Source organism: Panicum virgatum, chromosome 4N (genome assembly GCF_016808335.1).
Source record: "Panicum virgatum strain AP13 chromosome 4N, P.virgatum_v5, whole genome shotgun sequence".
Lineage (NCBI taxonomy): Eukaryota > Viridiplantae > Streptophyta > Magnoliopsida > Poales > Poaceae > Panicum > Panicum virgatum.
In genome coordinates this window covers 19,022,460-19,046,434 of record NC_053148.1, presented here as the reverse complement: position 1 = coordinate 19,046,434, position 23,975 = coordinate 19,022,460, and the positions used below count along the sequence as shown (strand labels likewise).

Sequence of the window (23,975 nt, the reverse complement as noted above, 5' to 3'; positions counted from 1 at the left end):
CGACGGCAGCCTCGCGCTAAACCCTAAGCGCCGGCGGCCGCGTTCTCACGGCGAGACGACGGCGCCCAGCGCCTCCAGGCGGCCACTCTATCTTCAACGACAGTCGAAGGCGCCCACACCATCCGCATGCCCCTCCCTCTCGATCCAGCGAAGACCTGAGCAAGCTCTGCATCAGGCCCTCACTAGAAGAAAAGACCTGCAGTGTGGTTCAGCGCCTGCGGGCTCGATTCAACAATGTTGACCTCGATTTGGCGGCAGCACCGATTTTTGCTGCACAACTGGGCAGCGACTCCCGCGCGAGGGGACGTGCATCGCGAGGAGGCGCCTCTGTCAGGCACGAACATCACCTTCAAGGCACCGCAGGTCAACCTTTGCTGCCCTTCTCTTTTATGACCCTTTTGTTATTTAGCTTATGAAAGAGAGCAGATTAGTTTGGTCTGAGATTTTGTTGCGTCACGGATTTAAAGTGAGCTGTAGACATGGGAAGGGTAGACTTTGTTTTCTTCTTCTAATTTTTGTTCGTGCTTGTGCAGGAGGTTGTCATCCGCCGACAGGTGAATAGCCTGTGCAAGCACCCTTCTTTCAAAGCCCATAATGATATCATTTTCTGGTTAGCTCCTTCCTAATTACCCCTTTCTTTAGTGCAGCGTAGTGTTGGCAACTTGCAAAAAATTGAAGGGTATATAGTAGTGGACTGATTGGGTTTTGTCTGCATGAATCTAATGATGATTAGTCTGTTTTTTGGATGCACTGACTGCAAAGCTTTCTACTAAGCAGTCACTCATATTAGTCTGTTTTTTGTTTTCAGAAGTGACTACTAACAGATAAAGTGAGACTGTGTCAATAAAATGGTACGGGCGATGGAATGATATGCTTTTCCTTTGGAAAATCTGTAATAATTGCACATTCATGTTGGTTAATAGGGTGCAGGCCACGTGGTGTTCTCCCACATATTCTGAAAAGGAAAATTTTCTTTTGTTAATAGAAAATTGTGGAGAAATGCACTGGACAATGTGTTTGGCAGGTGGAGGGTCCATTTAGGTTTTTTCTGTACGGCAACCTCAAAACACTAGAAGTTCAGCTATGAAGACTAAATTTCTATTTTTACGCACAAATACTAATATTCCATTTTCTTCTATCAATTCAGAGAGTTTCTTTTCTTCTGCATTCAATTCTGTCCCTTTAAAAGCCCATTCATCATTCAATGCCCGCAAAATGGCTGAGGTAAAATGCTTCATGTGGTCAAAATAGACTGAAGATTTTAATCTGTAGTATACTAAGAATATCTTACATGGCCGCCTAAAAAAATCTGGAAACATTCTCAATGGTCTTTTTCCCCCTCCATTCCTGGTTGCAATTCTTATCTGCTGCACGGAAAGTACATTGGAAGTTCCATTTACACTACACTAAACCTATAATTTGAGATCTGTTGGAATTAACAAGCTGAAGTGGAACCTTCAATTGATAAGGACATTCCCGCAGAAGAACTTTTCTGCACACCTTATTTCAAGCACTTCACTGTGTATTCGGATTTTAATTTGATAAAAAGGTTTATTATGGGCAAAAAATGGCTATGTAGCATCCACAACACATTATCAATCCATCTTTGAAAGATTTGGCACATTTTAATTCTGCTCAAAGATCAGTATGTCAGTCTTTTTACTGCTATGTAAATATCCAGCAGACTGATATGGCATCGGGGTCTATGAGGAGAGCGTAGTGGAGAACGTAGGAAGAGGTGGGCTTGAGAAGTGGAACGGAGCAGGTATCGCAGCGGCGAGCTGTCGTCGACAGTGGCTGAGGACGCCACCATCGAAGAACAGCTCCGCCCAAACAGGGAGAGCTTTATTTCTTCGATGATTTCAACCGAAAACCTTAAGCTATCTTTATACTAGGCGCTATGCTAACTGGACGATCACAGATCCCTGAAATTAAGGATGTGGACCTTAAGCTGCCTTTATACTAGGCGCTATACTAACCTTAGGCTGCATATTTACTCAGTGTGCTGCAATTCTGTTATTTTGTGCGGGACTCCTCCACTAGGAGCTGATCCACCAGCACCAAGATGTGGATCGATGCCGGCAAAAAGAATCCAGCGGAGCATGACCCTCTTCCATCAAGCACCTACAGGTATGACTCCTGCCCATCTCAGTTCTTGGCTGGTTCATCAAAAGGATGTTCTTATAACCTATCTTACTTTTTTGTCATGTTCCCTCTGGTGCTGAATCGCTTGGCTTGATGAGAATCTGGTGTTTTCAGGATGGGAATGAGGTTGCTAAGAAGAAGTCATTCGTTACACCACCAAGGTTCTTTAGTGTTGACGAGGCGAGGTACCTTTTTGTCCCTTTTGTCACCTAATGTTTTTTTTTGTATTTCATTTTTTGCTGCTATTTGCTTATACTAATGTTACTCTTTTATATTCAATTTAGTTATAGATTATTTTATCAAAATTTACCTTAAGAACTGATGAACTTCTCATAACCCAGAGAACGCTTGCCTTTAGTGAAAAGGATCTCTGTAAATATTTCAATCCTGGAGACCATGTAGAAGTCCTATCCAGAGTTCAAGAAGGCGCAACAGGCATGGTTGTTAACGTGGAAGGGCATGTTTTGATCATTTTATCAGACACTACCAAACAACATGTGAGATATTCTTGCGTCAGATGTAATAGTACTTGATTAGTGCAAATTCTTTTTTTCTAACCTTTTACAGTCTCTGTGTGACTACAGATCCGCATGTTTGCAGATTATGTTGTGGAGAGTTCTGAGGTCACCACAGGGATTACAAGAATAGGTTTGTCCTTGGCCTTCTATACTGTCGCATTTGCAGTGAAAATAATTTTGCAATCTGGAGCTCTGGATTGGATCGAACGGGATCAATCTTCTTCAAATGCTTGCAGGTGGAGAGGCTGGCAACTGGCTTTGGTCCTATCTACTACATTTTGGTGAGCGTCTCCAGGGGAGGGGATGAGGTCAGAAGACGGTGTGGTGAAGGAAGTGCTCCCGGTAACATGTCTTAGTGACTGTGAACTTTGTTGCCCCATCACTTTGTAGTTCTAACATTGCTGAAAATCTGGACTCGCAGGATGGGTCATGTCGTGTTGCCCTTGGATCGCAGGGCAACAGAGACGAACTGATTGCAACAGCAAATGAGCTAGAGGTGGTCAGGCCGAAGAAAAACGAGAAGCTCAAGATAACAAACTGATTGCAACAGCAAATGAGCTAGAGCTAGAGGTGATCATAGCATAACAAAACAAAAAGCTAATGAATCCGTAACTTTTACCCCCAAAGTTTATACATCGACGTCAAGACGGCAGTAAAAGCAAAGTTTACACCAAAGTTACCATTACTTGGATTTTCTATATGAATATAAAATTCTTTATTTTTTGCTAAATTGTTGGTTACTGAACCTATTCTTTTATGCTAAAATTTTTGAAAGTCCTTTGCAGCATGTATATCTTTTTTATAAATATAATATTATTAGTCACTACAACTTTTATGATATAAACTTATTATGTATTAGGTATGTCAGTAATATAAGATTTCATTATTTTGACAATCTAATTTTGACATAGATGAGTTCCAACAAGCTTCCAGTGTCGCGCGGGCATGAGGCCATGGCCATGGCCATAGAGAATGATGGGCCAGTGCATTTCTTCATGACTGGTATCATTCGAGATTCCTATCGCTGCTCGCAACAGTATCTTAAACCAATGACATTTCAAATTTGCATCTTTCAGAAATTGGACATGTTATTCTCTTATATAGAGAAAGCTCAATATAAATGTACAAGCATAATTCTTACTGATGAGTGATCAGTTTATCAACAAGTAGATGGTATTCAGCCCCTGCATATTGTGAAAATAGAAATAAGGAATATATTTTATTTAGCATAGAGTTGTCTTCTAATTAGATTTAAAAATACCGACAACATATGGGTTTGTATGCCCTCCATTATTGACACGATGATCCATGAACTACATTCTTGAAGATGTTATTTTAAGCAAGATTACTGTGTATTTAATTAACTCTCTATATTTTTCCTTTTTATGCTTTGGATACTGAAGATGATTTAGTTTCATCAACTCTCTATATGAAGGTTGCTTTACTTAATCTCACTGAAATATCATCAACTTGGGCAAGGGTTATTGATGTCATGGATAGTGAGGTATCATTACAGCGCACCACCCAGTATGGATAATCCTTAATATTTTCTTTCCTTTATTTTCAATTTCTTCTTTTTTTCCTTTAAATTCAGTCAGGGTCAAGATTGTTTGGTTTTATTGGGGCTGGTGCTATGCTGGGGCAACTTTTTTGTTCATTGTTTGCTGCAAGCATGGCATGGCTGGGACCTGTATGTACCATTTATCTAAGAAGATTCTCTTAATAACATAATAAATACATGTATAGTATTTAATGAATTGTAATATCTGAATGAACAATTTATTTCGTAATATATTTTCAGTATGTTTTTCCAGTATTCATTACCATTTTTGTGATGGTTCTCTTTCATCAAATTTATGTGATAAATTGAATCAATCTTTCTTGTTAAAGGGTATACAAGGAGGATAAGCTTGATAAATTTATGTGATAATCTGGTTCAGGCCATTACAACCTGTGGCTTTGATCAGGCACCAGGTGGAGTCATTTTCAGAGAAATAAAGGAGATGCTGTCGCTGCATTTTAATCTTGATAGATAGAATTGTTTTTTCTACCCATTCTTGTAATAAGTGTGCACACACGAGTTAGCTCATTTTGGCCTAGCTAGGGACCCAGATCAGCCGATTGTTTGGCTTGATCCCCTCCCAAGATTTGTACGGTCTTCGTTGGATTGAGACGCTGCTGATCCAGAATCTGGTGTCGGTCTTCGTTGGATTGCGACGCTGCTGATCCAGAATCTGGTGTCTGAATGAATGAGCAAAGGTTCAAAAAAAAAAGGTGATTTTAGTAGTGTCGTTAATTATCTTAGTATTAGTATTGATGTTCATTTATAAAGTGTATATATAGTATATCTGCTCCTTCAATATTTTAATAGCTTTATTGCAGTCGTTAGAATTGGTCTATGTACTGTGCTAATTTGATGCCATCACGCAACACAGGCCTGTAGTGAAGTACGTCTATGAGTATATATTATAAGCACCTTTGTGCAAGTCCCTCGATTAGATTGTATAAGATTAGACTTGATTGTTATAATACATTAATAAATAATTTAAAAATTTAGTAGTCTTGATGCAATTTAATTATTTTTAAATGATTTTACTTTAAACGTGCCTGAGGCACGTGCATCCCCACTATCACTATATAAAGATTGAGCGCCAAGAAAGAAGGAAATGCAGGATTAGCCTATATTTGTATAAGATTCTTCTGAACAGTCTTATGGTATGTTTGGGTGGATATTGCTACTGCCACTTCACAACAAGGAAAGGATTGGGGATTCAGTGGTGTAATGTTGAGAGGTCGTGCGCCAACATATTCAGGACCAATACGTTGTGGTATTGATGCGAATATTCCTCTTTCTAACCACACAATTATGAGTACTTCTATTCACTAGTAGAAATAGTTGCTTCGGTGATGAACAATTTTCGTCCCTGTAGAAGCCAAATTCGTCATAGAAGCAGTTCTGTGACGAGTTAATAACGAATCCAGCTGCATCAAAAAACGGAGCATCAAGTTTGTTTTCCTGTGACGAAACGGGCAGGAACGTCACCGAACATTTTTTCCTATGACGATGGAACTTTCATCACATAACCTATTTTGGTTCTGCGACACTGTTGACGCAAAATCTTGTCACACACTCGAATGCGCTAGAACGCACAGCAAGATCGTCAAAACGATCAACACTAGCAGCCTGTCTGCGTAGACCGGTCAGACCGGATATGTGGACCGGTCAGACCGGTGCTCCAGGGAGACGGCGAAAACCTAGGACCTCGAGCTCGGGAGGGACCCATCGGAGCTCGTGGATCTAAGGTTGTTCTGAGGTCGGCAGGCCACTCAGAACATTCTCGAACGCCGTAGACACAAGCAAAGAACAGCAGATGGGGTTGGAAAAGTAGGGTTTGGAGATAAAAAGTAAGGTACGAGTTGTTGAATCGATTGAGATTACCCTCAATCGGCTGTGGCCCTTCATATATATAGGGTGGGAGGTCTGTACCCGTTAGGAGTCGAAACTCTATCAAATCTCGTGTCAAAATACAACTTCTAACTCGGATCGGGCGTTTGAGACCGGTCTGACCCGTCTCTGAACCGGTCTGACCGCCCTGGACCGGTAGACCGGGGTGCAGGTCTTCCGGGAGGCATAACTTCCTCATCCGGACTCAAAATTGGATGTTCTATATATGCATTTCGATCATCTCGACGAGATCTACGCAACGGTTCAGTCCAATTGGCAATTTGACAAACTTGTATAGACCGGTCTGACCGGTTTATATGAGAGGCCTGACCGATCTGCCCAGATTGTCCAGAAACCTTAATCGTGCCAATTTTGAGTGTCAACATATGCCCCCCTGTTTGTTGGTAAAGCTTCCGTACCAAGAAATATATCTCAAAGCCCAAAAATGCACTTGAACAATGAGAAGCACCTACGCACCAATCATGTCTTGCTTTCAAGGACTATATCGTATATCGGCCACGTCATCTTGTGTAAGTGAGACAAACCTAAGTATATAGAACCCCGGCTGTGAATCATATCCTTTAAAGGAACTGCTTCAGTCCATTTAGTAAAATAATCTGTAGCAACTAACACAATGCAATGCCTCTTTGAAGATGGAGGATTAATTTAAACAATGAAATCCAATCCTCAACCTCGGAACGACCATGATTTGATAATAGGATGTATCATCACAGCGGTCACCAACAGTAAATCTCCAAACCACTGGCATTCTTCACACCCCTTATACTTCTTAAAACAATCAGACATCATGGTAAACTAATACAAACCAGCTCTTTTTAAACAACCACTTCATCTCAGGAGCCAATTAATGTGTACCACAAACGTCTTCATGAACTTTCCTCATGGCAACTTTGGCCTGATCCGAGTTCAAATATTTAAGAAATAAATCTTCGGCTGTTCAACGATAGAGCTTATCGTCGACTAAAACATATTTGAGTGTCATCCACAGAATATCCCTTTCTGCACCGCGACCAGGATCTTTAGATAGGAGATTATAGGAACCCTCCAATCCTGATCTTCGGCTTTAGTGATGAATCACCTTTCATAGCCGAATTGGTGTCTCTAGTAGTCTGAGCGGTCAGACCGGTTGCATCGACCGGTCGGACCGGTTCGTCCAAAACCTGCAACTCAGCTTTTGCTTGCATTGGCTTTCGAATATAAAAATATTTCTTCACAATTGCTTAGCCAGATGCTTGCTGAGCGAAAGCGTTAGCCTGTACATTCTCTTCCCTTGGTATATGTCTTATAACAAATTCATCAAAGGAAGAAATAATATTGAGGCACTTATCAAGATATGCATTTAAAGATCGATTGTAATATTAGCATACCTTGAATACTTGCTGCATCACCAGAAGTGAATCACCAAAGGCTTCAACATGTTTCACGCCCATAGATTGCAGAAATTCCAAGCCAAATAAGAGCGCTCATACTCAAATTGATTATTTGTGCAATCCTCTTTTGATCGGTTTGAGAACTCAAAAATAGCACCATTCAGAGAAATAAGAATATCACCAATTCCTTGACCATCATCACAAACCGATCCATCGAAATATAATTTCCATGGTGTGCAAGTAACATAGCTGACTTCCAAATCATGCTTATCATTAATCCGATGCTCAACAATGAAATCACATCGGTTTGACATACTACTATGTGAGTACTAGATAGTAGATAATGCCTCAATTTGGTACAAGCATAATAGAGAGACAAACATAACTTCTCAGCAAAAGTATACCTTGTCTCCGTATTAATAAGTCGTCGGCTTATATAAGTGATGACATACCCCTTGTCTTCGGTTTCTTGAGTCAAAACAGCCCCAATGACCTCGTCTTCAACAGCCACATAAAACCTAAAAGGAACCCCTCTCCTTGGTATCTTGAGAACCGGAGGTGAAGGCAAATATTGCTTGATCTTTTCGAAGACCACTTGTTGCTCTGCCGCCAAGTAAATTCGTCTTCATTCTTTAACCGAAGAATAGGAGCAAAAGCATCAATCTTTTCATGTAAGCTGGATATAAATCTTCTCAGAATATTCACCTTGTATAGAAACTTTTGCAAGTCTTTCTTGCAAATAGGAGCCTTAACATGCTTCATTACTAACAGTTTGCCAATTTTCTAGCTCGAATTGAAAAACTTCTAATTCGGCTTTTATTTGATGATGTTAAAATTTTCAACCAGCTCAAGACCTCAAATACTTAATCAAAGTCTTGAGAGCCCTTTGCAAATTGATCTGTTGCATAGAAACTTCATAAGGTAAATTATCATTTGTCAATATTTTGTCCCCCGAGCACTTAAATGTTGTTGAGCTCCATATTGCTGCGGTTTTGGTGTAGCCTTATGATCTACTAGCTCCTTATTGCCTTGTACCAAGAATGCTAGCGGTATTTCTCCATCGCAAGGAGTCAAAACAGGCATTGCCAATTTGGCTTTCTGTTCTGCTGCAACCTCAACCAGTCTGACCGGTTGCTCTGGGCGGTCAGACCGGTCGCTTGTACCAGTCAGATCGGTCGCATGAGGTGGTTCGACTGGTCGTGCTAGCTGGTCAACTGCTTTGACCCTCCATACCTTGCCCTGAGGGACCATTTATCTGTAGAGGTTGAATTGTTTGTCCCTCAGCCTCTTGAACTCCTGCTCCTTCTTCTATTGAAGCGTAAACGTTGCAGCTTCCTCTTTTGAGTACGAGTCAACCATGGAGGACACAATCTTGGTTGAAAGTACTTTGATGTTGAGCTACTACTGCTGGCCTCATGATCATTAGCCATGATTGGCCTTTGGATAGAAGGATTGACCGATTTACCAAAAACCATCGGTCTTGTACCCGCATCATTGACAACCACTTTGATATTGCCGATTTGCACAACATCATCGGCTTTAGCTTTCTCTGGATCAATAGTGGGTTGTACCTCTTCTTTCTTCTCCTTGACACGGTAAACCTATTTTGGAGAATGAGCTTTGCCCGGCCTCTGATGAGACCGGTCTGACCGGTTAGTGGTGGCCGGTCTGACCGGTGCAGGCTGCCGCCTCTGACCGGATTGGTGGGGTCCCAATCAGTCGTGCACTGGTCATGAAACCTTGCCGAACACAGGCCTTCTATGGTCCTCCTCCCTGTGGTGAGATGGCGGGTGTAGCATCAGATAACAATACATCCAAATTCCTTCATGCTCTCATGCAGGACAAGAAAAAACCGATGCTGGTGACGCCCACGGCATAGTAGCATACACCTTCTAAGAGGGGAACACTGTAGTGCTATCACCCCTACGCTTGCTGAATTCTCCCCTAGGAGAAGAACACTTGCCTTGACGTGGAGGTGAACTTGGTTCTTTTTTTAGTGGCCGATCTTTTGGAACGGCCTTTGTGTACTTGTTCAGTATCTGAACAAAGGTGAGCTTCTGCTTTGTAAAACTCCCCTGCACCTTTGACTCATTTACCTTCCTAGTACCTTCTTTCAGGCACTTAGGCTTGAAAGTTCTGGGTCAGCTTTTTGCCTGACCGGTCTGACCTGTTGAGGTGACCGGTCTGACCGGTCGTGCCTGGGCAGCAGGCCGACTCGTGTCTCATGAGGAACTCTCTTGCACCCCGGACTTTGAAGCTTTGACAGTGATCTTTAGTGACTCCTCTCCATCAGGAGTCTTCTCCATCGTCACTTCCCTAGCCTGAATCTTATTATTGATATTTTTTGGCCTTGGCTCACCAATGATAACATTTTTTCCTTTTACTCCTTCGGCTTGTTCTGGCCGAATGAGTACCTTGACATTATCCAAATCAATCGTATGGACAGGGAATGATGCCTTTTCATCTTTCATCTCATGCATTTCCAATCGTCCTTCATTAATGGCCGATTGGATTTTTCGACGAAAGATATTGCAATCATTAGTTGCATGAGAAAAAATATTTGCCACTTGCAATATGCATGCCGCTTTAGCTCCTCAAGCGACGGTATGGCACGAGACAACTTGATGTTTCCGCTTCTAAGCAATTCATCAAATATATGATCACACTTAGAAACATCAAATGTGAAACGAACTTGTTCTTGCCGATTCTTTGGAATCGGCTTAAGCGATGAACAAGAACATGGCTTAGCTTCTGATGGCCATATGAATTCAGCAACTTCCGTTTTCTCATCGTCCGAATCGGATTTACAATCAACATGTATGGACCGATGAGTATTATGGCCATCTTTTGCATTCCAGAGTCTAAATTCTAAACCCAAGACTTTCATTTGCAAATAATTAACAGTGTGGTACTCAAAGCCTTCGAGTTCTTTTTTCAAATAAGAACGCAAACCATCAAAAGCCAAATCAGCCAATTCCTTTTCAGAAACTGTTAAATTGAAGCATCGGTTTTTTATATCTTTAAACCTTCGGAAGTAATCCGAAGCATGCTCATCTTGGCCTTGCCAAACCGATGCCAAATCCGACAGCTTAGCTTCATTGTTCCCATTATAAAAACGATCATGAAACTTATGTTCCAACTGATTCCAAGATTGAATAGAATTTGGGGGCAATGAAGAAAACCAAGAAAAAGCGGTTCCAGTCAAAGATAATGAAAATAAGCGAATGCGCAAAGGATCATAGAAACCAGCTTTTCCAAGTTGTAACATATATTGATTAATGTGCTCCCATGGCGTTCTATTATCACCACCACTAAACTTCACAAAATCAGGAGCACACCAACCAGCAGGAAAAGAAACCAAGTCAAATTCAGCGAGATATGGCTTTTGGTATAATCTAGAATTACCCATATCCACACCGAGTTTGGGTTTCATCATACTAGCCGGATCTTCTTTTAACCTAGAAAGATCGGTTTCGCATCTACCACTCGTGGATGCTTGTGTTGCAGAAGTAAGACGATGTTCTATAGGATCAATTTGTGCCATCGTATGAAACGAACTCACTGGTGCACGCCTCAAAAGATCTCCATGTACATTATCAGGAATCGGTTCGTGAAGAAAACCAAATTCCTGTGGAGGCAACGATGGGACAAAATTTGTCAACTCATTTATTCGGCTAGGAGCTGCCAAACAAGGATTTGACGCAATCGGCAAGCTGACCACCAAACCACCGGTTGAATTGGTCATCTGACCATGTCAGACCTGGGGCAGCGGGTCTGCTCATAGGCATAGAATGTTTTAGAGTAAGGGATAGCATATGGATGTACCTTACCTCTTTTGTAACTACCTGAATAGTCGTATAACTAGCTGTAGTACAAGGAAACTACCCGACTGGATTGTAGTAGGACTCCAACAGTACTCGGCTAGGACTTTCCATGTAACCCTGTCCTCTCAGAATATATAAGGGCGGGTAGGGACCTCCTCAAAACACATCAACACCTAAGGCAATATAAGCAACCACACAGGACGTAGGGTATTACGCACCTCGCAGCCCGAACCTATCTAAATCCTTTCGTTCCTTGTACCATCGAGTTCCAGAGCTAGTCTATCCCTTACCTACAATCCTACTGCTAAGGGTATCCCTGAGCAGGCTTGGCGGCTAAACACCGACAGACTAGTCTGACCGGTTACATGGACCAGTCTGACCGGTCCTGTGTGGACCGATGAAGGAGGTGGTGTTTGCCCTACAAAATAGGTCATCGGCATAGCATACGATGCTTCTTGGGTAGATGCTGGCGTAGCCAATGAACTAGCAGTTTGAAAAACATAATTATCATCTACAGATTTGCTCTTTTTCATGATATTTAATTAATCCTTTAAATTACCAAGCAAATCATTCGTGGGCTTATATATATCAGCAATCTTCTAATCCACAATAGATGATAATTGGCTGAGCAAGTCGGAAGATGAAGTGCTTACATTGCTTATTACCTCGACTTGCTTATTCTTGAGTGTGAAGGAGGGCATCACAAAGTCTTGAACTCTCGTGACCTAACCTTACTGATTTTCTTGAATCCCTTCAAGAATTGTGCTTTGAAGTGCTCCCTGACCACCAAGTAATCTTGGTGCTCCTCCTTGCTAAGTTCCTCGATAGATGTGGAGATGTTGCCTTCGTCGAGGTCGGTGATGACGCGCATCTTTTTTAGGGAGTAGATTAGATCGGTTTTGAATAACCAGATTAATCGTTCCCCAGCGGAGGCGCCAAAAAGTGTGTTGACGCAAAATCTGGTCACACACTCGAATGCGCTAGAACGCACAGCAAGATCATCAAAACGATCAACACCAGCAGCCTCTCTACGCAGACTGGTCAAACCAGATATGCGGACCGGTCAGACCGGTGCTCCAAGGAGACGGTGAAAACCTAGGACCTCGAGCTTGGGAGGGACCCCGTCGGAGCTCGTGGATCTAGGGTTGCTCTAAGGTCGGCAGGCCACTTAGAACATCCTCGAACACCGTAGAGACGAGCGAAGAACAGCAGATAGGGTTGGAAAAGTAGGGTTTGGAGATAAAAAGTAAGGTACGAGTTGTTGAATCGATTGGGATTACCCTCAATCGGCCGTGACCCTTCATATAGATAGGGTGGGGAGGTCTGTAGTACCCGTTAGGAGTCGAAACCCTATCAAATCCCGTGTTAAAATACAACTCCTAACTCGGATTGGGCATTTTGGACCGGTCTCTGAACCGGTCTGACCGCCCTGGACCAGTCTGACCAGTCAGACCGGGGTGCAGGTCTTCCGGGAGGCATAACTTCCTCATCCGGACTCCAAATTGGACATTCTATATATGCATTTCGATTGTCTCAACAAGATCTACGCAATGGTTCAGTCCAATTGGCAATTTGAAAAACTTGTATAGATCGGTCTGATCAGTTTATATGAGAGGTTTGACCGGTCTGCCCAGATTGTCCAGAAAACCTTAATTGTGCCAATTTTGGGTGTCAACAGACACATCGCAGAAACATCACAGTATGTCCGGATCCACGTCCACGCCATCAATGCCGTTAACTGACATGACTAGGCCACACCAGCACTCCATGTGATTTATCCAGGCTGGTAGGTGACGTGTCGGGTAGCGCGTGTTGGAAAGAGGATAGCCACGTGGTGTGACGACGCAATGCCATGTGCCATTTTCCTACAAGGCCACGTGTCACTTTCAGATTCGCCCACATGTCATTTTCTCATTGGTCCACGTGTCGTTTCCCTATTGGTCCACGTGTCGTTTTGTTATTCATCCACATGTTTTATGCCTATTGGTCCATGTGTCAATTTCTGATCGGCTCCTATTTCGTCACAGAAAAATTTCATCACGGAACCATTTGTTGTAGAATCATAAAACAGAATCAGGAACCAGAATGCAATCTAACTAGGATCAAAGGCATAAAAGGTCGTATATAGTCTATATTTCTCTTTTTAATCCGTAATTAAAACTTGAAACCGGTATTTCTCTCATACAAACTACGAATTTGATGATTCTTTTTCATAATTTTATAGTAAATCACTCTCTTCCATTTAGTTGTGGTTTTTGACATGTGAGATATTGTTACTTCGATCTTGTTCATATTATGTAGTTTCTTACAACTAAGTACAAAAAAAAAACAAAATGATTCTGCATAACAATTGGAAATTTAACTTCATATTTTGTAATTGTAAGGTAAATACAATATTGTGTCCAAAATTTAGGTGTACATGAGGTCAGCGCTATGGAAACTTGAATGTTTGAGTTAATTTCTAGGAAACTATCTGGGAGATGTGATCATTTGACAAGTGTATGTACCTAAAATAAGGTGCTATGTTGATTTCTAGAATGTTCTGACAAATAGTTAATTTTATTAATTTTTTAGTACTACCTTAGACAAATATGTTTGAAATATCCATAACAAACAATTGAATTTTGTTTCCATACCTAGGACTTGGACTACAATGGTATATATGATCATGAATATATATTTTCGGTAATTTTTTGAATCCTGTTGGTGGCACATGTAGTTCAATTTGATCATACTTTTTAACTTACCTATAACGGTAAGTATTTTGAATATTAGTGTTAGATGGGCCGGAAAACCGACTGTGTGCCTTTTTCTATTCAAGCCCGATACCTACTAGTCGTTAATCTGGCCATCAACGATTGAGATCCTATTGCTGCGGCGTTCTTCGTCCCCACCACCCGGTCAGTAGCTGGTCATCCCCACTAGGCAGCCACTTCACTTGTCCGTCGTCCAATACCCCAATCCTTCTCGGCAGCGGCAGCGCAGGTAGCAGATCTAGCGGAGGCGTGCAGGGCGTAGGCAATCTGACCACTCCCTCATTTGGATCTTTGGGGAACATAACTACAGTTTCGTCGGTTAGTTTCGATTTTGGCCTAGTACATATCGTTGTTGTGTTTACCAGATTCCTGATTTGTTTAGGAACTTTGAATATCGATGGACAGAGGTTGGATAACTAATGGGAGAAAATTCACACCTTCTTACACTAATGGAGTGGAGGAATTCATGGATTTTCTCAAGCAACGATTTCCTGAGCACAGCCATATTCTTTGCCCATGCACCCGATGTCTTAATCAAAGTGAATTGGCTCAAGCTGTTGTCCACGATCACCTTCTTCTGTTTGGAATGTCAGCTGCATATACAAGGTGGACTCAACACGGGGAATGTGCAAATGCTGGGAACATTGAGTTTTCAGAGCAGGTGCGTGCCCATGAGTATGATTCTGGATTTGGGTTTCAAGAGGACGAATCTAACCATCATGATGGGATTGCTATGGATGAGGAAGCCAATAATGGTAACGAAGATATGTCGGATGTGGAGATGATAGCAGAATTGTACAGAGCCACAGAGGAGGATGGACAGGTGCCAAATTTTACTAGAGTGCTCCGGGATTTGAAGCGGACTCTTTGCCTGGGATCTAGCCACTCAAGATTCTCCTATGTTGTGAGGCTGCTCCGTATCAACTCGCGCTATGAAATCAGCAATACAGCATTCAATGCATTATTGAAGCTGATGTCCCTAGCATTCCCTCAGGCCGAATTACCTTCAACATACAAAGAGGCAAATAAGTATCTCCATGAACTGGACCTTGCATAAAACAACATCCATGTGTGCCATAATAATTGTGTGCTGTTCAGTAACAGTTTTGCCAAAATGGATGTCTGCCGAATCTAGATGGAAAGATAAGGAAGGCAAATGTGGTCCTCGGAAGGTTTTGAGGCATTTCGCACTAATCCAAGGTCGAAGAGGATGTTTGCTTCAAGCCGAACAGCTAAAGAGTTGCAGTGGCACAAAATGAGGCGGGCACCTGTTGAGGGCCAAATGAGCCATCCAGCAGATGGAAAGGCATGGAAGCACTTCGACAAGAAGTGTAGACCCTTTGTAGAAGATGCAAGGAACGTGGGACTTGCCGTGGCTACAGATAGTTTCAATCTGTTTGGCAACTTTAGCTCGACCTATAGCATGTGGCCATTGCTTATTATGCCCTTAAATTTTCCACCATGGCTATGTGCCAAGCCTTCGTACAACTTCATGTCTTTACTGATCCAGGACCAAAATCTCCCAGAAAGGACTTTGATGTATTTTTGGAGCCTCTTATAGAAAAACTTCTTGAGCTCTAGAGTGGTGTTAGCACATATGATGCTGCTAGCGGTAGAAGGTTCAACCTGCGCGCAGCAGTGCTTTGGAGCATAAATGACTATCCGCATAAAGCACCCTGTCAGGTCGACTAAGGCTATTATTCATGTATTCATTGTGACAAAACCCCATTGTTGCGTCGACTAAGGAATAAGTTAGTCTACATTAGCCACCATTGTTACCTTCCAATGACACATCATTGGCGGAGGAACAGATCAGATTTTGATGGGAATCAAGAGTTGCAGGAGACACTAGGAAAGTTCACTACAAAGGAGGTTGATGAGCTACTAGAGAGGGTCAGCAATGTCCGGCCAGGTTTGAAAGACGCAGGAAACAAGAGAAAGCGTGGAGAGAATGGGGACCAAGTAATTTATAGCCGCAAAGCTGGGTGGTGCAAGCTGCCATATTGGAAATACCTGCTGCTGCCCCACAATCTTGATGTGATGCACATAGAGAAAAATATATGTGACAACCTCCATGGCACATTGCTGAAACTGGAGGGCAAGACAAAGGACACAATGAATGCAAGGCTAGATTTGGCCGATATGGGCATATGACATCATCTGCACTATTACCAGGATGGTAGCATGGTAAAAACTCCACCAATTTTCTATGTGCTGTAGGTTGCACAACGAAGTGTATTTTGTAAGTTCCTCAAAGGTGTAAAGTTTCCAGATGGATATGCAGCCAACCTAGAAAGCTACGTTACTCCAGATGGTTCAAAGGTCCATGGTCAGCTGAAAACTCATTCTTGCCATGCCTTTTTACAAAGAATCATACTTGCTGGCTTAAGGGGGCTTGTGCCAGCTGATGTATATGAAGTAATTGCAGAGCTTGGGAACTTCTTCCGGGAGCTGTGTAGCAGAAATCTATGGGCAGATGTCATGGAACACCTCAAAAAAGAGATCCCACTGATCCTATGCAAGCTTGAGAAGATCTTCTCTCCTGCCTTCTTTGATGTGATGGTGCACTTGGCAGTCCATCTACCTGATGAGGCACTGCTTAGAGGTCCTGTACAGTATGGCTGGATGTATCCAATTGAATGGCAGCTTGGCACATTGAAGAATCTTGTAAGAAACAGGGCTAGGCCTGAAGGATCAATAGCTAAAGCCTACAAAGAAAGTGAAGTCTTGGCATTTTGCTCTATGTGCACGGAAGATGATGGCGATAAAGTCCAGAATTCGATGGGCCATTAGATGATGACACCTCTGTTTTCATGCATGGTGTTCAATTTATTGGCAAGGATCGAGTATAATACATCGATCAAAAAACCTTTGACAAGCTAGTTTGGTATGTACTAAGTAACTGCGAAGAAGTTGAGCCGTATTTAGAGTAAGTATCTTTTACTTTGTCCCTATTTATTATATCAACACACATATTTTGTCCACTGCTGATATATTGCTATTGTTTAAACTTTGTCATGAAGGAAGCACAAGGAATTGTTGGCGCAAGTAGGGGTATGTGATCTTGAGAGAAGGCATGAGACAAAGTTTGCCAAGTGGTTTAAGAAACATGTATGTTAATAACATCCTATCATTTATGTAAGTCACTGACATTATCTTACACTAGGCTCAACTACATTATCTTATCATTTATGCAAGTCATTAACATCCTATCGAGCATTGGTACAAAGAGGAACCTAATGCGGTCAGCGATGGATTGTATGCGTTGTCTTGTGGTCCTGATCTTCGAGTGAAGACCTGTGCAGCTTGCAGTATCAATGGAGTCCGATATAGCACACTTGACCATGAGAAAAACCTGAAGACATAGAATAGTGGTGTCATGGCCGAGGGGACACATAGAGGCCAGCAAATTGAATTTTATAGTGTCCTCAAAGAGGTAATTGAGTTGCAATATAACTCTACGCTGGAATTCCGTCGATCGGTGGTCCTATTTCGATGTGATTGGTACAATCAAGAGGGAAAGGTTGTAGGCATTAGAGATGATAAATATTTCAGGTCCATCAATATCCAGTCAATGTGGTACAAGTCTGGCCCCTTTATTCTGGCTATACAATCCACAAAGATATTTTACTTGCAGGATAATGCTTTAGGCAAGACTAGTGAGTTGTGCAAAAATTTGAACATAGAGGCATGTACAATGTGCTTGAAATAGATGATGATGTCGTACACCAAGACAATTACTGTTCGGATACTGATCGTACAGTGCATGAGGGTGATGAACATGCTGGTGATGTGCACCAGATAATCAATGGAGAGCACACTGTTGTCATTGAAGGTAATTTAGAAGTCCTTTTAGGAAATAAGAAGGGAGTCCATGAAAACGATTTTGAGTAACATGAGGAGGAAGATGAAGAAGATGACCCTGTCTTCTAGTATTGTAGTGATGCCAGTGACACCAATGGAAATGGTGTAAATGATGATGATGATGTAGCCGTAGACGACGACGATGATCTATAGGAGTGTGCATCGATTTCGGTCATGTGTTTCGTTGTTGCCTTTTATTGGACATGCAAACAACTAAACAATTATTTATTGTTATGCTGTTGTACAGTAATAACTTTTTATGATGCTGATTGCACTATAATGATGATGTACTAGAAGAATAACACATTTACATATGCAAAAGATTAGATTGTTCATTCATAATCTATCAGATACAATCTAATCTTCACATAGGAAGACCCTTTTTACAACACTATCGGCGCTGACATCATTGCCGATGGCATCGGCGGCTACATGAAACTGCATAATGAGCTCATCGAAGCCTGCTCAGTCTTCTCCTTCAGGGAAGACAGGCTCCAAAAGGTGAAGCTTGTGGCACAGCCAGAGTAGTTGCAGCCCCCTGGCGGACCCTGTGGGTGGCGATGTCCCTGGCGCGGTTGGGGATGTCCTGCAGTCGGTCCATGAGTAGGTCGCCTCTGGCGTTCACCGCTGTGGCGGCGCCGTTCGCCGCTTGGTGGAGGGCCTGAATTTGTGCCTTCAGGGCATTCCATGCAGAAAAAAGAGATGGTTATTACGAAACGGACTCTTGGATGGTTGAGTGCTTAGAGAGAAGAACCGCAATTGCAACTTTGCCATCCGCATCGGATAGCATCACCCAAGCGGCGGAGGTATCACCCTCGGCGGCGGCCAAGGCGGCCTGTGTGGCTGCCAAGCAAAGCCGGAGATGCCCAGCCTCACGAATTGCCTTGGAGTAGAGGTCGCGGGTCCCCTTCCACCAACTGAGGTAGCGCCGAGCATCGTCTCCGTTGTAGGAGCTTGCTGCGGCTATGGATTTGGCATCGCGAGCACCACTGGAGGCCAAGCCAGCCATTGAGATGGCAATGTATGATCAGAAGAACAGAGTTAGTGGTGCAAACATGCATGAGGCCACGCAAGATGAAGATCTTCTTACCCTTGGCGGTGAAGGCGGGCACGGAGCGGCAGATTGCCTTCTGGAGCTCCTTTCTGCTGGGCGCTTGTTGTTACCCATGATCCTAATCGGAGAGACCGGAGAAGATGAGAAGATACAAATTGATTTTCTTTGCTCTACTCGGGATATGTATTTATAGCCATGGAGGAATTGTTGGAGAAGTGGAAGGGGTGTCGTTCGAATTCATCGCCGTGAAGTTTGGAGGCGCGCGGGAAAAGGAATCGTCACGCGGGAACTGGCGAAACGTCGTTGACAAAAGATATGTCGTATGCTGTTATTAAAAAAATACAATTGTGTAGTTGCACGAAAATAATTGACTAGCACAGTGGTTTATAGATACTGCCCAACAACACTGTTCCGTGTTCGAACCCGCACGACAGCAGAATTTTTTTTCCTGTCATTTATTGCTCGTTTGGCACGTGTTTTTCTTCGTGGGCCGGATCGAGTTGGATCCTAAAACATCAATTTCATTTTGGTCGTAACATGGAAATAGGCTGAGGCCTTATTATCTGCGGCCTCCACCATGACACGCTAGACCCCACTGCACGTACACGTGGACCTCCGGGACCACCCAACAGGAACTACAGTTACGCATGCTAGCCACGTCGGCCTGATGGGCCCATAGTGTACACAAGGACGGCCAGGTCCACCTATCATGTGGACCCCTTGTTGACATATTTGACCCACAACCCTGACACTTCGACCTTGGGGTCCTAGTCAGCACATGTCACTGCCAGGTAGATATACTGGACCAAACAAACGGACCTACAGTTACACGTGTCAGACACGTCAGCCTGCTAGGCCCGCACTCGTACAAGTCGACACCTAGGCCACACCTCTCCTGTGGACCTGCGTTGATATTGTTGACCAACAAGTGTGGCACGAGGACCGGTCCGGTTCTATGACGAGTCGGGTTTTGAGGGCGTCCCGTTTTGTGACGCTATTAGATGATGTTTTGTGACACGCGTTTTACTTTCATCACAGTTCCGTATCAGATGAGGGTTGTGATGGTGAACTGTGACGAAGCTGATGATGTTATGTGATGCGTGTTTTATTTTCATCATAGTTGAACAGGGCTCGAGGGCCGTCACCGGGGAGCTATGACAAATCCTGAATTTTTGTCATAGAAGCGGTCCATTCAATGATGATTTTTTTGAAATGTCAAGCTCCAAAACATTATTGGAGCTACTATTTCTACTAGTGATTCTGATTCCCAGTAGGAGGAATGGGAATAATCGACTCAAGTGTGCAAGTAACTCTAGTGTCTAGCGGTTAAATGGGCCAGGAGCTTATTGGGCCACTATGTTTGAGCTGGCAGCCTGCTAGGGAATTTTTTTATATTTAAAAAAAATCAAAATTTCAAAAATATATGTCCGTTTTGAAAAATTTCAAAAATACCCCCCGGTCGCCCTATGGGGGGGGGGCGACAGGCCCTAAATGTAATTTTTTTCTCCAAATTTGCAACGAGGTCCCTGACCAGGGGTGCGCGCATGCAAGGGGGGCCTGTCCCCCCCCCCCCCCCCCCCTCCGACGACCGGTGGACCTCGTCCACAGGCGCGACAGGGGGGCCTGTCGCCCCCCACCCCCCTCCGCGGGCGACAGGGGGGGCCTGTCGCCCCCCCTCCGGGCGACCGGGTCCCCTGCCCCCTATATAAGCATTCTACCCCCATTCCCCCTCATTTGAGCTCAAAAATTCCACCAAAAATCCAGAAAAAAGAGAAGGGTGAGGAGAAGGGAAGCGGCGAAGCCCTGCCGGATTCCGCACTTGTGATCTGCATGTTAGTACATTTAGTTTATGTATTTTTCCATTGGTATTGTAGAGTAATTTAATTTAATTAGTGCTATAGTAGAACTATTTAAGTAGGAGTTTAATGATACTTTAGTTACGTAGTAGTAAATTAGTTTAGAAAATTAGTACTACGCGTTTATTATTACAATTGCAGTACTATTAGAGACATATTTATAAATTAATTATGATTTAGAATAGAATTTCGCATATGCAGTATAGAATTTGAGTGTCATCACGTAGTTATGAATACTTATATGTTGTAGTTGAATTCCATACTTAGTTTTTACGGATTATTGAATAAGGTAGTGAAGTAAAGAGTATAACTCGATAAGTATTCTATGATATACAGATATGTCGAGCAAGATGCAGTTTCAAGTATTTTATGGTGACTACAATGTTTTGTACGGGCCAAATGGAGTAGACCTTTCTGCCTTTAAGTGCACATCTAGCGCCATAGATAAACCTCTGGAAAGGAGTTTTGGTTCCATATGTAAGTGGCTGCAGCGTGGGTTCCGTGTTGATCCGTTGACACATGTGATGACCGTCCAGTCTCTTGTTAATTGGGAGGTAGAAAGTGATTTATGGGAATTAATGATGATACAAAGCACTGATGACTGGCAGAAGTACATGCAAGCAGCTCTAGAGCGTGGCTGGCATCTGGCCATTCTTGTTCAAATCCGTGAGAAGACACAAAATGAAATCCAATATGGTGCAGATCAAGCAACTCCGAGTATTCGAAGAGAGACCAACTATGTTGAGCAAGATGAGTCAGAAGAGATAGAGAACCAAAACATGGGACCACAGGGCCTTGCTGATGAGGGAGAGAGGATACATAGCATTGTGGACGAGATGGAGGCAGAAGACCAAACCGCAATAGAGATGGAAGAATATGAGGGCTCATCTGATGACGAGCAGTACTCATTGCCAAAAGAGTGGAAGGAGCATGGTTTTGGCAGTCATGTCGCAGAAGACGTATGAAATCAGGAGTGGGAGTACAGAGGGAATGAGGTAGTGCAAGGTGCAACATATCCAAACATTGAAGCCATAAAAGATGCTGTGAGACTATGGGCAATATCATTGAAACAAGAATTTAGAGTCGTAAAGTCTGGCAGTAAAGAATATGAGGTGAAGTGTGTGAATGATGGATGTTCATGGCGAGTACATGCATTCAAGGGAAAATGGAAGTCGAACTGGAAATGGTCCATTGTGACAGAGCACACTTGTTTGCTGTCAGAAGTTCTTCCCTCGCATCGCAATATATCATGCGACTTTGTTGCAAAGCAAATATATGGGTTGATTATGGACAACCTAAATTATGAGCCAAAAATGATTGTTCGACACATTGAGCAGACTTACCAATACACCATTAGTTATTTGAAGGCATGGCAAGCTAAAAAAAGGGTGTTCGAGATATGGTTTGGCACATACGAGGCATCATATGATAACCTACCTCGTATGTTATCCCAGGTTGTTGCTAGAAATCCTGGAAGCTTTTATGACACATACCTCGTACCAGCCATGACTAGGGGGCAAAGCATTCTGCAACGAGCCTTCTTTTGCCTAGGTGCCTGTGTTAGAGTATTTCAGTGTTGTCTTCCGGTGATCTGCATTGATGGCACATTTTTGACTGGAAGGTATAAAGGTCAGATACTCACCGCAATCGGGGTAGATTGCAACAACCAAATAGTTCCGCTCGCATTTGCATTTATTGAGAATGAGAACTTAGACAGTTGGTATTGGTTCCTTGAATGAGTGAAGGTTCTTGTTGTTGCTGCACGTCCAGATATGTGCCTTATTAGTGATAGGCACGCAGATCTGCTGCAATCAATACTGAAATTGCAATGTGGAACTGCGACAACGCCTCCATTGTGGCCCGATGTCCAAAACAGGTGGTGCATTAGGCATATGGGTGCAAACTTCTATGACCACTTCAAGAACAAGGATCTTAAGAACATGTTCAAGAGGTTGTGCACCCAAAATCAACAGAAAAAATTCAATGTATTATGGCAGATGCTTGATCAGTTGACTGCAGAGCTAGTGAAGGTAAGGGCATCAGGAACAAGCACGAGTCAGGCTGCAGAGGCTAGGGATTCAATTGTGAAGCCATTTTCACACTGGATTCGAGGTGCACCTATGGAGAAATGGTCATTCCTTTATGCTACCAACGGAATACGGTATGGTATTCAGACAACAAACCATGCAGAGTGTTTCAATATGGTTATGCGTTCTTGTCGTGCCTTTCCTCTTGTGGGAATTGTTGAGTTCATCATGTATGGGTGCATGAAGTATTTCAGAGAGCATTACATGGCTGCAAGCATAAATATCAGCAACTCCCAAATTCAGTTTTGCACAAGAGTGACACAATATATGCAAGAGAAGATTGAAAAGGCCAAACTGCACCGCGTCATATCGACAGGTACAATGGAGCATAGATTTGAGGTTCTATGCAAGAATAGAACTGGTCGTGGTATCCGTAGAGATAGGGTGGTACAGAAGAGTTTGATTAGAGTAGATGGCAAAGCCTTCTGCTCCTGCATGAAGCCTAAGTTATTGAATTTGCCATGCTCGCATCTCATTGCGGCATGTGCAGAGTCTGGGTTGCAGCCAGGAGTATTTGTTTCACCTTACTTCAGCAAGGAAGCAGCTGTATCCACCTGGAGACATGAGGGATACGGGATTGGAATAGTGGGGGCTTTCATTCAGGATAATGAGAATAAGATGTTTATTCCTAATGCAGCAACTAAGAAAGGCAAAGGCCGCCGTCAGACACGTCGTATTCGGAATGGTATGGACGAGTCCGAAGCAAGCAAGGCACAAAAGCGTTGCAGCCAATGTGGAGCATAGGGTCACAACTACAAGAAGTATCCTCAGAATGCACTTCACGATGCTGCTGACGTCGGTCCTTCCAGAAATCCCAGAGATGGAGCACCTCCTACATTCAGACGACCATCGGCGAGAATTGCTCGTGGAAGGCACTCGGTGTCATGATCCACAATTGTCGGTACCCAGTCGCAGGGATACCCACTTCTACTGCAGCAAGGCAAGGCTCGCGTAGTCATCCGTGTCTACGCGGTAAAGGGCGGAGCAGCCGGGCCCCACGGGTCAGGCCCTTTCCTCACCGGGCCAACGGCCCCG

General features: G+C 43.2%; 1 long non-coding RNA gene across 17 annotated transcripts; it reads left to right on the top strand.

The window, feature by feature from the left end:
- LOC120669892 lies at nucleotides 1–4,936 on the top strand. Of its 17 annotated transcripts, none has more exons than XR_005672864.1 (13): nucleotides 7–363; nucleotides 534–610; nucleotides 809–851; nucleotides 1,685–2,130; nucleotides 2,260–2,330; nucleotides 2,487–2,642; nucleotides 2,730–2,793; nucleotides 2,900–3,005; nucleotides 3,085–3,233; nucleotides 3,575–3,665; nucleotides 4,099–4,167; nucleotides 4,258–4,353; nucleotides 4,604–4,936. It is a non-coding gene; the product is annotated as an uncharacterized LOC120669892 (long non-coding RNA). The 17 variants fall into 17 exon arrangements; XR_005672863.1 differs by having other exon boundaries at nucleotides 4,554–4,936; XR_005672870.1 differs by lacking the exon at nucleotides 4,258–4,353 and having other exon boundaries at nucleotides 9–363.
- The last annotated feature ends 19,039 nt before the right edge of the window (nucleotides 4,937–23,975 follow it).